At 43.7% G+C, this 16,146-nt stretch overlaps 1 protein-coding gene across 2 annotated transcripts in view; it reads left to right on the top strand.

Annotated features, from left to right (window-relative positions):
* DOCK1 (dedicator of cytokinesis 1) overlaps positions 1–16,146 on the top strand; it is a 1,163,810-nt gene that overhangs the window by 1,060,941 nt on the left and 86,723 nt on the right. The gene's annotated exons all lie outside the window — the stretch shown is intronic.

Raw genomic sequence — 16,146 nt, 5'->3', positions numbered from 1 at the left:
CAGTAATCATAATAAAGACGACAATAATTCCTAATACTTCAATTCCTAGCCATTGCTTTTACTTTTAGAAAGAAAATGTGCTTTATTTCACACACAACTAAATTGGTAACACAAAATGACACATTTCTATATATTATGAAAACAGGCCCACCCTACCCCCTCCAGAACTAGAGATTTGTGTAAGATGGTTTCTCAACGCGAAACAATGTAAACCCCCCTATTGTTGTTTCCTCTTAGTTCACAATGTAAAGCCCATTATTTTGCATTTGTTAAAGTGCATTATAAACCTTTTGCCTATTGTATTTGTCGAAGTGTTCACGTTCAAATATCCACTCCTGTTTAGGATAGTATTCACAATGCAAAGCCCTTTCCTGCTGTGTTAACACAGGATCGGTATTAGACAGTGGTGGCTTGTAGGGAACGGTGGTGGGGGCAGGGAGAGGGGGCTTTAGAAAAGAAAAATAAAGGCGGCTTACCTTGTCATTGCAGGCAGCCTCTTCTCTGTCCTCGCTGTTCTGACTCACAGCAGTACCCAGGCTCCCAGGTTCCCCAAAGCCAATCACAATGCTGCTGTCACCATGACAGCAGAGTTTTGATTGGTCTGAGCACCGTGGTTCAGCACTAAGATGGGGACTGGGAGGCTGTGCATGTTCTCCACTCAGGCTGTACAATACAGTCTGTGGAAAACATGCAAAGTGTGCATGACAGTTTGGCCGGCCTGTCGGCCGGCCAAACAGTCATGCGCATTTATGGTGCAGCAGCAGCCACTCCTCCTCCCTCAGTCCTTCTCCCTGTGAAGACCTGGCTCGTTCCTTTCAGAAGAAGAAAATGATAACGGAACGTTATTAGCGTTGTGTTACTATCCTTTTCTTTTTCTTTTTACAACTTAGCGGAGTAGCCGACCCTGGTATTAGGAATTTCTCTATTAATTATGAGTAATGTATTTATTTATTTATTTGGCGATTTTTAGAGCGCGCAAATACCCAAGGGTGTCTCGGCGCTGTGGTTGCGGAACTCTCAGGAGGAAGGGAGGATTAGGCAGGGAACAACCATGTCTTTAGTTTTTTTCTAAAGTTGAGAAGGGTCGGAGCACACTTGATGTATAGAGGAAGTGTATTCCATAGTATGGCTGTAGCCACGGAGAAGCGTTTGTCACCCCAATTGGCCCTTCTTGTACGGGGGACCATGAGTAGATGCGCAGAGGATGAGCGCAAGGCTCTTGTGTGTTTAAGCGGTCGAAAGGCTCTTCTTAGGAATAGCGGTCCGTGATCGTGAATAGCCTTATATGCTATGCATAAAGCTTTGAATTTGATACGGCTCCTCACCGGTAGCCAATGTAGCTGTCGGATGTAGGGTAAGACAGATGCAAATTTAGGGATGGAAAGCAGAGTCCTAGCTGCTGCATTCTGCACTGTTTGCAGTTTATTGAGGACCTTCTGTTGTGCATTGAGTAGCAATGCATTGCAGTAGTCAGTTTTGGAAAATACTAATGTACTGACCAGGGTTTTGCCTGCATGTGGAGGAAGGTATGGAATTAATTTTTTTATCCTTTTTAGTATGTAAAAGGAGGAGGAAACCACTGAATTGGCATGTTGCTGGAATGACAGCTTGTTATCGAAGATAACTCCCAGGTTGCGTACCTTCGTTACAGGTTCTGGGGGTTGTCCCATCTGGTGGGGCCACCATTGTGGGGACCAGGTGGGTTGAAGCCTCCCGAATGTCATCACTTCTGTCTTATCAGAATTGAGTTTAAGACAGTTGGATGACATCCAGGCGCTTATTGCCTTCATTCCCGTTTGGAAATTGGCTGCCACTGAGATTCCATCATTGTATATCGACAGCACCAGTTGGGTGTCGTCGGCGTAGGTAGTGAGGGAGATTCCGCAGGATTTTATGACCCTCGCCAGGTCCGACACATAGATGTTGAATAGTGTCGGACTTAGCGAGGATCCCTGCGGTACTCCACATGGCAGGGAGAAGGTCTGGGATGTGAAATTGCCTAGTTTCACAGTTTGCGGACGGTTTGACAGAAATGAGGCCAGGAGGTTTTTTGCTTTGTCTGTAACTCCTATGGCCACGACACGGTCGATCAAGGTGGCATGGTCGACCGTGTCGAAGGCCGCAGATAGGTCCAAGAGTATCAGGACTGCGGCTCCTCCGTTATCCATCGTGTATCTAATCTCATCTGCTGCTTTTAGCAGTGCCGTCTCTGTTCCGTGGCCCTGTCGAAACCCAAATTGGGTGTCATCCAGTAGATTGTTGTGGTGAATATAGTTTGACAGCTGGATATTCATGATCTTTTCAAAGATCTTTGCGGGGAATGGGAGGCAGGCGATGGGCCTGTAGCTAGCAGGAAGGAGAGGATCTAGGCTGGGTTTTTTGAGTAGTGGTTTAATTATTGCTTTTTTCCATACCGGGGGGTAAACACCAGATGCAAACATTGCATTGCAGATGGTGGTTAGAGGTGGAGCAATAACTTCCGGGATGAGGTTGAGGATGCTAGGGGGGCAAGGATCTAGAGGTGAACCAGATTTGGTTCGAGCGATCAGGGGTTGGATGAATTCACAGGTGGTAGGTTCGAAAGCTGCGAATGTGGGGCCAGTATCAACGCTAGAGTCAGAGGGAATGGGCGCAACGTCGGGTGTGAACGTATTGAAGATGGTTCTGACCTTGTCCTCGAAGAAGTTGGCTAATGCATCAGAAAGTGCTTGAGATCCTTCTGACTGAGGAGCAGGTGGGTTAGACAGGTATGTTACTACTTGGAATAGTTTCCCTGAGGAGTTTTTAGCCTGATTAATTTGGTTTGTGTAATACGTGGTTTTCTCTGTTTTTATGAGTTTTTTATAGTTGGAGAGAGCGCTTTTGTAAATGATTTTGTCAGGCGTATTGAAGTTACGGCGCCACTGTCGTTCAAGGTTTCTGCAGTGCTGGCGCTGAAGTCTAAGCGACTCGGAGAACCAAGGGGCTGAAGGGAGTTTTCTACTCCGATGGGCGGTTTTGGACGGTGCTAATTTGTTGCAAGCTTCGATCAGATTCTCCGTGTAGGTATCTGAGGCTGCTATGGGATCATGCGCGTTAGGTAATGGACTGTCCTGTATCATCTGAGTGAGATGTTCAAGATTTAAGTTTTTCCAGTCTCTGAATTTGGTGGGAGGGGGAAGAGACGAGCGAGGGGAAGTGGGTTTGGTGGGAATAGAGAAACATATTGCAGAATGATCTGTCCAGATTAAAGGAATGATCTCGGTGATGGAGATTTCAGGGTTGTTGGTGAATAATCCATCCAACGTATGTCCTGCTTTGTGCGTGGGTTTTTTAACAATTTGTGTAAGACCGGCTGTCTCTAAATCTCCCAGTAGCGTTATGGTGTCTGGGTCTTCTAAAACTTCGAGGTGAAAATTGAAATCACCTAAGATGGTAAACTGTGGTGATCCAATTGATGTCTCGATTATTTGATCCAAGCGTGCTAGGAATTTGGCTCTGGATCCTGGGGGGCGGTAGATCAACATACCTTTGAATGTTGCTTTACTGGATAGGCCTATCGAGAATAGGAGGGCCTCGCATTCAGGGTAGGTTGTGTCTGCTGTAGTTATTTTGAGGTGGTTTTTGTAAATAATCGCTACTCCTCCACCCTTCCTTATCGGTCTGTCTAACTTACACACACAGTAATTGTTAGGTGTGGCATCTCTGAAGTCCGGGCCAGAGGTCTCGTCTCCCCATGTCTCGGTGATAAATAAAATATCTATCTGTTGCGTGTCTATGAGATCGGCGATTTAAAATTTGTGTTTCGGCAGGGATCTTACATTTATAAGTGCTGTTCTCACTAGTGGGGGAGGTGTAGGGAGAGGAGTAGATGGAATAACGATACAAGTGGGACACTTGAGTGGTCCGATCCTAGGATTGTTATAGTTGAAGTTGGGTAAGGAGTGAGGAGACCTTATTGTTTGGTTAATGATGAGGAGTTGTTCCGAGGTGTAGGTTATTGGTACGGAGCTGGAGGCGGGATGGGGGGGTGGTGGATCAGAGGGGGTGGCCCTTTGCCCGGTCTCGGCGCGGACGAGCGCAGACGAGCTTGCCTTATGCGCGCCTTCGGCGCGCAACCGGCGCGCCCGCTGCGCTTCCGATATTGACACATGGTTTATAGTGGCGACTGATGACATGGGAGGGGGCGTGGCCAGCAATGGAAGGGCGTGGCAGAAGTCTCCCTCGGCGTGCCAATGGCGCCCAGAAAGCAGCGTTATGGGGGACAGGCAGTGTCAGCTAGTGATCAGCTGCACGGCGCGATCAGGGTGAGTGCCAGAGAGAACAATGTGCAAATCAGCAGTTTTAAAAACACAATACACCAGTTTTAAAAATATTTAGCTTAGATACAGACTCCCGGCTTCCGCTCAGGAGTAACGCAGCCTTAAAGCGACGCTAGTGCTTGGCGCGCTTTAAATGATTCGGTGGAGGGGGCGTGGCCAGCAATGGGAGGGAGTGGCAGAAGTCTCCCTCGGCGTGCCAATGGCGCCCAGAAAGCAGCGTTATGGGGGACAGGCAGTGTCAGCTAGTGATCAGCTGCACGGCGCGATCAGGGTGAGTGCCAGAGAGAACAATGTGCAAATCAGCAGTTTTAAAAACACAATACACCAGTTTTAAAAATATTTAGCTTAGATACAGACTCCCGGCTTCCGCCTCAGGAGTAACGCAGCCTAATGTATGGGGCAGAGGAAAGAAATCTCTCTGTAAATCTTTTTAATTATTTAATTGTGATTACCAGAGCTATGACAGACAGCTATTGCAATTACTAGTCGACCTAAAAACAAAACGTTTCAATGGTGGAACATAGCACCATCTTCTTAAAATGAGAAAATATTAATCTGCCTGTTCTACATCTTTTGGCGTGATTCACCACACTGTTCACTCACATTAATAAGCCTTGGATGGTAAAATTATTGATTTTACAGTGGTGAAGTCTCACAATACATTGAGTGTTACATTGTGTTGTTGCCATTAGTTGATTCTGCTCACATTGAATTTCTGCTAGTACAGTGAAATTGTTGATTGAGCAAGTGGTCTGGCAAACATTAGAGAGTGTTCCCTCCAGGACCCGCAAGCAAGTTTGTGCGCATTGACAAAATCTTTATACATATTTTTTCCCCTGAATGCACCTGCCATTTGGCACCAGTGTATTGCAGGAGAAACTTTGGATATTTCGAATTGTGGCTGTGACGTCCCCAAAATTCGTAGTGTGTAGAAAAAAAGGGCGTCTCCTCAGAGAGAAAAATGTTCAGAGAGGAGAAACTAAGAAAGTTCCTAAGGGCAAATGTTCTTTTAAGTTTCTACATGCCTTACCTGTTAACATTTCTTATGTGTAAATGTTTACATGCGTGCACTATTGAGGTGCTGTTACTGCCGTAGAGCCCCATTAGTAATATTAGAATTCTTTCTATATTCCTATAACTTGAAAATGTACTCCAGACATAAGCTTAAGCCTAGGAATAATTCCTATTTTTCCTCTAAATCTTTTTTTAGAATTAATTCCCGGAGACTGCCCATCACAGCCCATTCTGATCCTATGAATTGCCAACATGATAATACCCACCTGTTTTAAAAGCGAAAACCCATTCTACAACACCTTTCTTTGGTGATGTGAATGCTTTACGGCCTTCTAGTTGTCAGAGTAACCACTTCCTATGAGAAGTTGGCCTGGTATATGGTGTCCACTAGTTAAAGTGGGCACCTTGCACCAGTCCAAACGACCCTTATTGATGATTAGGTTAAAGACAACCTTTATTGAAAGCTATGCGTGTGGTAGCTATGGAGAGCAGCCTTTAGGCTAAGTCTCGAAAGGAATGTAAAGCAGCTTGGTTTACCAGATTGTAACCTCATGAATGACCAAATGAAAGGAGAATCACACATGGTGTACATATATAATATATATATATATATATATTTTTATTTTACAGAGTTTTATATAGCACAAACTTGACCCGAATCGGGTATCAGAGCGCTTTACATAGCACCAGTTGCATTACATGAGGACACATTCATTTTTGTTAGGCACAGGGAGATTAAGTGATTTGCCCAGAATCACAGGATGTTCAGCGTCTGAGACATGAACCCAGTTCCCCAGATTAGAGGTCGACCGCCCGAGCCATTAGGCCAACTCCTCTCCCCCTATATGTATTTATTACTAAACACACTCTACTAATCTCTTTATGAGATTAGAGAACAAGATACACAATATTAAAGCACTAGAAAGACAGTAAATAGCACAATACACAGTGTGCCCCAGGGGGAGACCAAACCATATATTAAGAAAGTGGTATAACAACCACGACTTGACTAGACACAGTGCCTAGAGCACATAGAATCTCTGGGATCCCAAGGAACCACCCAAGGTAGTGACACAGGGGACCCACGGGGGACGCGTGCAGTGTAAGAACACAGCCCCGAGCTCCGTACACTCCTATAGGAAAGTCGCGGTTGGAATTTTAAAGCTTAAGGACACATAGGAGAGGACTTTGAGCCAATCCTTTCAAACTTAGAAGGTTCTAAGGCCAGCACCCATGTGAGCACTGGAGTACTCGTGCTACCTAACCCAGGGAAGCCGGGTGCATAGGTGTCAAATGGTGTCGGGAATCTTCGTCGTTTTCAATGGCGTGATGCTGCAAAGTGCTGCTGCCGTGAAGAGGAAAAGTATCTGGTGTGATCCAAGCCTGGATCTGTGCTGAGAAGAACCTGAAAGCAGAGGGGACAGAGTCTGGGTCACTTTCCAGTGACTAGGGGCTCGGTAGACGAATGCCCACCGATGTCGGGTGCTTCAGGTGCGAAGAGGTGAATCTTGACTCTGAAGCCACCGGGACTAGGAGATGTCAATGACCACTAAAGTCCACAGGCGAGCTGCCCCACGAAGGATGTCGCGTGGTGGGGATCAGTGTCAGGATTGGAGGCCAACAAGCCTTGGCAACTGCAACCCATGCAGTCAGTTAAATGATACTTCGGTGTGGACCAGCAAGGTCCTGTGGACTCCCCAAGCAATGGAGAGTCGGAGCACGTCTGGAGCCACCAGGAAAACCCACTGAAAGTTAAAGTACCCTTCTCAGGGACCCACAGGTCGACGGACCAAGGATCGCGAAGGGACCTCGAGAGGAATCACAAAATACCAGCCCATGAAACACTTGTGGAGTGTAGGCCAGTATTCTTCGGTGGAATCACTGCTTGGGTCTGGACTACAAGTAGCCCAAAGCACAGCTTCAGGGATCGCCAAAAAGCATATGCTGCTGCAAATGTGCACAATGACCAGGGTTTCGGGTTGCACAGTCCCCACGAGGGCTGCGGGTCTCAGGTTTGTTGAGAGCACTGGTCGGCCTCGGGGAAGCTTAGGATCCCACCTCCAGTGTTGCAAAATCTTCGGAGTCTCACAGGAGCTGCGTAGATGCAAACCAGTCAGATGCGTCTTTGGTGCCTGCCTTGCAGGGGAGTAACTCCTTTACTCCAAGGGAGATTCTTCGGTCATCCAACGTAGTGTAGATAGTTGAAGTACTTGGTTTCTGTAGCAGAGTTTCATCCAGGTAAATCTAAAGTACCGTAGCCAGGGGCTCCTACTTTATACCCAAGGAAGGGGTGGGACAAATACTGGGGACCCACCTATGGGAGGTTCAGGACAGAGGGGTGGCTACACCCATGTCCAGTTTCACGCCAGATCAGGGGCTGAGAGCCTCTGCAACTTGTTTGAGCTGGACTATGCACAGGGACAACAAATGTGCCCCCAGTGCAGACATCAAAGCACTCTCAGAGTGCACCCACCCAGACCCAATACACTAAAACCTGTCTGGCAGGTGGCCACCCTCCCTAAGTCAGGAAACCTATTGTCCAGCCATCCCCTGCCGGAGTTTCATCCAGCAGCAGGTGGGCAGACTCGTGTCTGTGGCTGGCAGCATGCATTTTGTGATGCCAGGGTTTGTAAAGCTGGTACCGGGTGTACCGGTGCTGTCATATTTCTCCCTCTAATAGGGTGGAATCATACCTCCCACACCAGATACTGGTGTGGAGGTATGATTCCAAGGTGTTTGACACCAAACACGACATGTTTCCATGCAGCCGTTTTAAAGTTAGCATTCACTGCGAGGTTATAATGCACTTAAGTATATATGGTTGGCTGCATCACAAACAACCCCGGAATATAGGTTCCGAAAGCTGCAGAGGGGCTCTGCTTATGCATGGGCACCCTCTCACATAAAACCCAGCACCCTGACTTCAGGATTGATAAGGCCTGCCATAGGGGTGACTGATAGGTTTATATGTGCAGTGATATGGATAGATAGAGTGAACCTATATCTAAGTAAGTGGTGCATGCTCCACCTTACACAGGCTGCTGTAGCAGACCTGTTGTGCCATTTTGAATGGTCTCCCAGGGGTGGCATAATATATGCTGCGGCTCCTGAGAGGCCTCTGGGGTACCTATGCCCTGGGTATATAGTATACCATATACTATGGACATATAAAGGTACCCCAGAATCCATTCTGTGGTGTACCTAAAGTACATGCAATCAATTTAGAGAGAAAGCAGCTAGGCTGGGGTCCTGTATTGCAGGATCCCAGCCAGACTAAGTCGAAAACAGTGAAACATCATCAAAAAGTGGGGGTAACTATAAGCAGCAGATCCTACTCTCCTACACTTCCCCTATGTTATTTCTTGCAGTTGTTCTGCATTATAGAAAATGTCAAAAGATTCACCCATTCTCAGCAACTACTGCCCAACTTTCCTGTGGCTGTTAAGAGCTAAGACACACATGTAAATAGTATCCTTTCATCTTTTCTGGAGTCACACTCTATCCTTGACATGCAGCAAGCTGCTCTCAGATCTTCTGACCGTACGGACTCAGCACTTGTAGCGGCTGCTGAGCTCTGCTGTGCCGCGATCAGGCGAGTTGCGCTACACTGATTCTCCTGGATCTGTATGTGATCTTTGATGCTATCTCGCATGCAATATTTAAATCAGGGCTTCATGAAATTAGTGTGAGGAGCGGCTTTAAACTGGCTCTCTTCCTTGTCACAGAACAGGATGAAAGTGGTCAGAATTGCCTCCTCTACTTATGAAGTTATGGCATTTTAATATGGGTATGCCTCAAGGCTCCACATTGAGGTCTACATGGTGTAACATTACTGTAGCACCCTTGGCCCAGCTTATCTGCTCCTTAGGGCCATTGCTTTATGCTGCCTGCAGTTGATACACAGTTAATCATTCAATTCGAGGTCCCATTGGACACGAATCGAGCATCTTTCAAAAACCGTTTATCCGCGGTGACCAAATGGATGGATCGTAGAGGTCTAAAATTAAACACTGGCAAGACGGAAGTGCTAATATTGGCACACTCACATTCTGACAGTTGGTCTGACATTGGGTGGTCTTCAGAAATGTGTACTCTGCAAGGTGCAAAAGGCTCAGTTAGAAATATTGGTTGTTACCTGGATTATGCGATTACTCTAAGTGGGCAAGTCAATAGGACAATTGCTACTTGGTTTATTTTCTCCATTAAAATGCTGAAGAAAATCTCTCTCCCCTCATGGTATAATGCCCGAAATTGGTCTTTCAAGTTCTTCCTAATTAGAGGTTAGACTATTGCAATGTCTCTATATTGGTACTCCAAATAAATTGTTTTCTAAGTTACAATTCGTGTAGAGTACAGCTGTACGTGGGATCTTCACACTCTATTGTTATTCACATGTCACTCCCTACAAATGCTCCTGGCCTCCTACAGGGAAAATAATTTCATTCAAACCTTTATGCCTCCCATCAAGTAATAACCCATTTGAACCCCAAAACTACAATCCCCAAAGACTCCCCTGTTCTGTTTTTAATTTCAATGTGATTGTCCCTTCTTTTAAAAAACACGTTGTGGTGAACTTTCTTTTTGCCTGCTCAGTGCCAAATATTGGTAAATTCTTTCCAGTCCTCTAAAGAGTGCAATTGAGAAAACTGATTAAAAAACAGCCTATTGGAATATGACTTGTTCTTGGGTAAAAACTATATCACAGCTTCAACTACTCAGTTCCAGGCTACACTTCTCGATACCAGCAACAATCTTTAGATATATGTAACCTAACAACACTGAGTTAGAAGTATCATTGCACTGGTCACAAAGGTGATAGCAATTTGCAAACCAGTGTGGAATTTTTTCAACCGACTTACCTTTTAATAATTCAATTTGTTGAGTGAGTTGCAGTCTGGCTTACCCATTTCTTACGTTTGTCACAAAATGCAATTCACTCTAATTGGTCACAATCACATTGATTGTGGTATGTGACCACCAGGTGTCTGATTGTTTTTAAATACTTCTGCGATTCTTGTATCATGGACAATGTTTAGCATATTGCATAATTCGTACTTCATTGTCACTTTAATAGACAGAGGCTGGTGTTGTGCAGTCTTCCTCTGCTCCTGCTGACGTTTGTATTATCTCTCTCAATTGTACTCATGATCGCTTGTTCCTAATCTTTGTAAATAGCTTGTTATCTCTGTAAAGCGCTCTGATACCCTAACAGGTCACGTCCTCGCTCAATAAAACACTAAATAAATAAATACATAAATTGTGTTGGGTTTTTTTAAGCAGCCATTCCAATTCCCTGATTCCCAAATTGCGAGGGGTTCAAAGGGGACCCCTTCCCTTTTGCAATTTGTATTACTAGCCCAATTTGGGAGTCTGTAACTTTTCAAGCTGTGGCAAATACTCATTTTTGCGACCAGAGAGTTTGCCATTTTTTCTCTATCCTCCAACAGTATTAAACCCTGAATGTGTTTGCTTCCGCTTTTTGTATTACTGACAATAGTAAAGCCAGCTTTTGCACGGCTAGTAGGTCTAGCCTTCACAAGCTAGTGCAATAGTTTAATTTTTTCTATTATTATTATTTATAGTTATTGCAAGAATATCTGACAAAAAATTAACAAAAATCATGCCGATGCCCAAATATGGCAGCCAGATGCTTGTAATAAAAAACAATTAAGCCAAAAAAACTTTAACCATTTCCTATAATTTAAAGAAAATAGCAAGCATACCTCCTTGCAGGCCGATGTACTTGTAGCAGCTACTAAAAATCCTTTTTAGTTTTAATTAATATATCACAGAAAGCACTAATTAGACCAAAGGAAATGAACTATTGGTTTTGAATATGCAAATGTGGCCAATATTATAAGTGATAAAGATTAAAAAGAAAAAGGCATTGGAAAAGGTATTGTTCCACCAATTCTGGCACTTATGTGCACCTATTTGGTAGCTTTACATATGTGAACAGGAAAAACGTCACCCAGCGTGTAAGAAAGCCAATGGCTAATGCGGGGTGACCAGTGCTGCATGCTATGGTAGGCAGAAGTGAATTGTGAACAAAAGTTGCACAGACCAATGGATGAAAAAGGCTGACCAAATTCTCTCTGTGTATTATATATGTTTTTTTCTAATTAATTTATTTTGGTTACATGAGGCTGGAAAACAGCAAAAGATGTGTCTAGGCCAGATCCAGTAAGGACGATTAAAATGTTGCACACAAAAAATGGGTAAAAGTTAAACTAATAGGTTTGCTATTCTCCAGCTCAGTTGTTCAGGTACTAGGAACTGTGAATTAAAACGTAGCACATTGACCATTGTAGTGGAATCTCTGCCTGAACCAGCTCAGGCTACCAATTTTCAGCCAAATGACCTGGTCAGTTGCTGGTGCACTCCCTCGTATACTCATTTCTGCCCACCCCAAAATGTTGCTTTCTATTTTCATAACTTGAGCTGCATTATGCAACCTATTTGCACTAGCGAACTGTTTCTTCACTTTTCAATAAAGCAGAAAATAAAATTCACGTGTTTTTCAATTCTTGAGGTCACTCATGTTATTCCTCTGTGAGAAAGATCGTGTTGGTGATGGAACTCCGCAGTCACTGGAATATTTCCTTCTTTTCATCTTTAGCCATGCACACATTACCGCCACTATTCTTATGTAGGTTTTGTTGGATGCCACTTTTAAGCACTATTGAATTGTATGGTTTTACGTGTTATTGTTCCTGCGGTGTAAAGCACATGACACGTTTTACATCAGGTAAAAACAATATTGTATCTTACATGAAAAGATTTATGTCAGGTTCTATTTTTTAAATCCTGTTTCCTTGTGTTTTGCCCGAAATAGAGAATGTGATCCGAGATAAGATGTAATCTCTGCGCTCTTTCATTTGTCACATACCCACTCTTGGCAGGCTGTGTGTTTATGTATAGGATTTTGTCTGATGGCCGAAGCTCAAATATCGAGGAAGTCCCAATGAAAAATAACAAGAGTTTAAAAAAAAAAAACAGGTAGTGCAGTTATAGCATGAGGTTGCAGTAAAGTTCAGCATGTAGTGGCTGCTTTTTAAGTAAGCTTTTTGCATGCAAAAGCCTTTGGCTATTTCCTTTAGTCGTTTTCATGTGTGCATGGAGTTTTGTGTTGACTTTGTGTGTTGCCATTCTCAACCTTCTATTGTGCTCCTGTTCTAAACAGATGTGCATAGCAACAGACACACGTGTGACGGGCTTGCACAATATTTAGGTACAATGTGTTCTTGAACTGTATTCATTTATTTTCAAAACAGAGTACAGAACGCTGCTTGACTGGACAATGCAGACTCACAGTACACAAATGACATCTTCCAATTTGCCCCCCCCCAACCGTGGCTTAAATATTGGTATGATCCTATTAGGGCACACAAGATTGCATGCCATGTATTTAAATCCTCATGCAGCCTTGCATCGTTTCTAGTTCATCTCATATGCACTTCCTCGCAGGTGTAAAGTTCAACATATACCTTGCCCATTAATACCCTTTCCTTTCTCAGAGTGGCAGGGCCATGCACTTTATTAAGGCTCTTGAAGTTTTCTTTTTGATTTTTTAAAAATATTATTCTGATAATAAAGCTATGGGGGGCTTTTAATAAATTTCTCCCTACATACATTACATATCCATTGTGAGATTATACATTATTAATGTGGGAGGATGGTCTTACTGAATTAGTAATCTAAAGGCAGATATGCAAAACGCTTTAGCAAACTCTCTGATTTGGAGTTTGCGACTGTAAAGATGATTCTGGCTATCCACTAAACCCATTTGAGATGTTAATAAAGTTTTACTGACTCAAATGGGTTTGCGACTGGATGACGGTTTGATTTTTAGAAGGGTGGTTTTGGGTCTGTTGGTGGACTTGTGACCCGCAGTGTCAGAACTCAGAGGGCTTCGGATTTGCTGGCAGCAGACCCAGTGAGGCATTGAGGGCCAGCCCCCAGGTGGGCATAGGGGTGTGATGATGACGGACAGCTCTGGGGGCATCAGGCATGCTAGAACTTGTTGCAAATTAGGCCCAAACTGTGAGTTCGAGATTGAAGAAGTTAGTGGCCGGCACAGGTCGGAGTGAGCAGAGAGAGTCAGGGGAGGCTATTCAAATAGGATCTGGCCCCCAGAGATGGGCAACAAACAAACATCCTAACAGCCAAAGTACTTTCTTTGCCCGGGTCACTTTGATGCCTTCTCCCACGCGCTAGTCTTACCTTTAAGAGTCACTTCCAGTCTTTTGGTTCAAGATAGAGCTGATCAAACCTCAGCCTTCGTCCATGTAGCTAAGCAGCAGGTTTTTCCCTCCTTTTCTTCCCAGGCCAAGCTTTCTTCTAATGAGCTGCTGGTGATAAGCTGTGCTTATAGGGATCACTTGTCAGTGATTAATAACCCAATTCCAAAATTCTCACAATCTGCCCAGCACTCTTTAACAGCACTTGCTCTCATTTTGCTCTTAAATAATTCCATAAAACGTGTTTCAAGTACTTTTCCAAGATGGCAGGAGACCCACCTTGGTGTGCTGAGTTCTGAATTCCTACCCATGGACTGTTGGGTATAAATAAGGGAACTCCCTTGGATAACCAATCCGGACTGGTTCTAAGGTCACTTCACCTCTGTTGCTGGAGGAGACAGGTTGACATGGAGCAGAGCCGTTTCAATGGTACCCCGGACACTGAAGCTTTATCAAATGTAAACTCTATACCGCACTCTGGAAGGTTCTAGTCAGTTTGCTGTAAAGTCCATCTGCTGTTTCTATCCATGCACATCTCCCACATTCCAGGATAAGTACCAGTAAGTGGGTTGAATTAACTCCTCCCTGCAAGCAGGCCAAATCTCTTGTTGAATAAATTCCCGACCAGGCTTTCACACAGAAACTAAAACATTTTTTTTAAAATACATCCTTGCACTATATATAACAAAAGCTGGTGCTCACCACGAAATGCATTTTTTGTTTACAATTGTGTGTGGGTGATCTCTCTAGCTATTTTCTAAGCAGATCTAAGCGAAAATATGGCATTTGCCCTGTACAGCACTGTTTAGCTAGTTTTAAAACTACCACATAAATGCATACATAAATAGGTTTAATTACAAGAAACAGTTGCTCTAGGCTTCAAAGTGATTTTAAGTTTATCTTAAATCACTATGACAAACAACCTAAAATGCTAAATAACATGTTTGAGAACATGTTGGCCTTTCAATGTCAGTAGCACCTGCATCAACTCGTTTTCTCGATGGCCTCAAGTGCATCTATGCCCTTGGTTTGAATCATTCGGATTCACTTTTTCTTCAGCCTTTTAAATGGTGCAACATGACATCTTTTTCAAATGGATTGTTAAACATAAGTGGGTTTGCCAATATTTTATTTATAGGAAATATAGAAGAGATTCAAGTTTTATTATCATCTGGCATCAGTACCAACAGTCAATTTCTACAAGGTTTCCTTCTCAACCCATTTTAGCATTTCTTTAAGACCCATCATTGACTTTCTCTGGGCAGATTACTTAAATCTCATGACCTCCACAGCGAGACTCAGACCGGGGATGTGAGTCACTGATCTAAGATTATCTCTACCTTATCATGAGATCTACGCTTTTGGTCTACACCACATCTGTAGCATGTCACAGGTTCCCTTGTGTGTGTTGTAAGCCAAAACTGAAGCAGTAGTAAGTCGCTGGATAATGCACAGGTCTTTGACTGGGTCTGTATGCGAGTGATGCTAATGTTTCAAAAACCTTTCTGCAAGTTGATGAAGGGGCAAACACATATAGATTCACAGGGACCAGAGGCATGTCAGATGCTGACAATAGCTGAACAGGAAAGACAGGCATCCAATGCATCTGAATTCGGGTATTTTACATAGACACAACATAACTAGTGCAGTCAGCAGCGAGAGAGGTTATTATTTCTTTCTAACTGTGCTGTTCCCTTCTTAGCACCACAACCTCCTTCACAAACTGCTGTGAAACGAATGCAGATTCTTTACCATTGTGGTCTGGGAAACGGCAACCCCATTGGAACACATTTTAGTACCACTTGTTACCTTAAAATCTGCTTCAAAGGGTCCTTTGCAGGTGACTCTTAGTAGGGCAGGCAAGGTGAGTCAGTGACTTGAACATCTGCAAACATTATGCTGGTATTCTAAATAAAGGGTTACCATGCTTCCCAAGATCCGAAATTCTTCAGACAGCCTGACCGCCATCTTGAGTTGGGTTGCTTTAGTAAGTGTTTCTCTGAAATTGATACTCTAATCTGATAGAGACTACTAGCCACAGATTCCTTCTACGTTAAGGAATCTGCGGCTAGAATCGTCTCTACCAGATACATCGTTACCGAAGGTAAGTAACTTGTACCTTAGTCAATGCCTGCTTTCTACATTTTGTGCATTTTGGCTTCTTGTGAAGCTTGCCAATGATATCCTCACTTATATTCTTCAGCGCGCTAGTGAACCCATGCATGTTGTCTTATTAGTGCACCCTTTTCCTGTTTTCTTTCCGTTTTTAATGTATGTGTTATGCATGTTATGGTATAAGCATGATCATTTTCTGGGTAGCTCGGCATCACTGCCTGAAACAGATTCATTAAAATTACGAAGAGTGAGTTAGCAACTCATTATTGGTGGCAGATGCTTCAATCAGACTACCGATGTTTGACACTGAGGAAAATGTACACAAAGCATTTTAAAAAATTGAAATAATACAGGGAACAACAATAACAACATGACTCGCAGTTAGTATGACTGAATGTCAGTAAAAAACGATTATCATTAATACATAAAAACTCCACAGAAAATTAGTATGGTGTTATTTACCAGTTATCATTTAT

The sequence above is a fragment of the Triturus cristatus genome, chromosome 1_2 (genome assembly GCF_964204655.1).
Source record: "Triturus cristatus chromosome 1_2, aTriCri1.1, whole genome shotgun sequence".
Classification (NCBI taxonomy): domain Eukaryota; kingdom Metazoa; phylum Chordata; class Amphibia; order Caudata; family Salamandridae; genus Triturus; species Triturus cristatus.
Note: the sequence above shows the minus strand (reverse complement) of the source record. Positions and strands in the feature narration are given on the sequence as shown.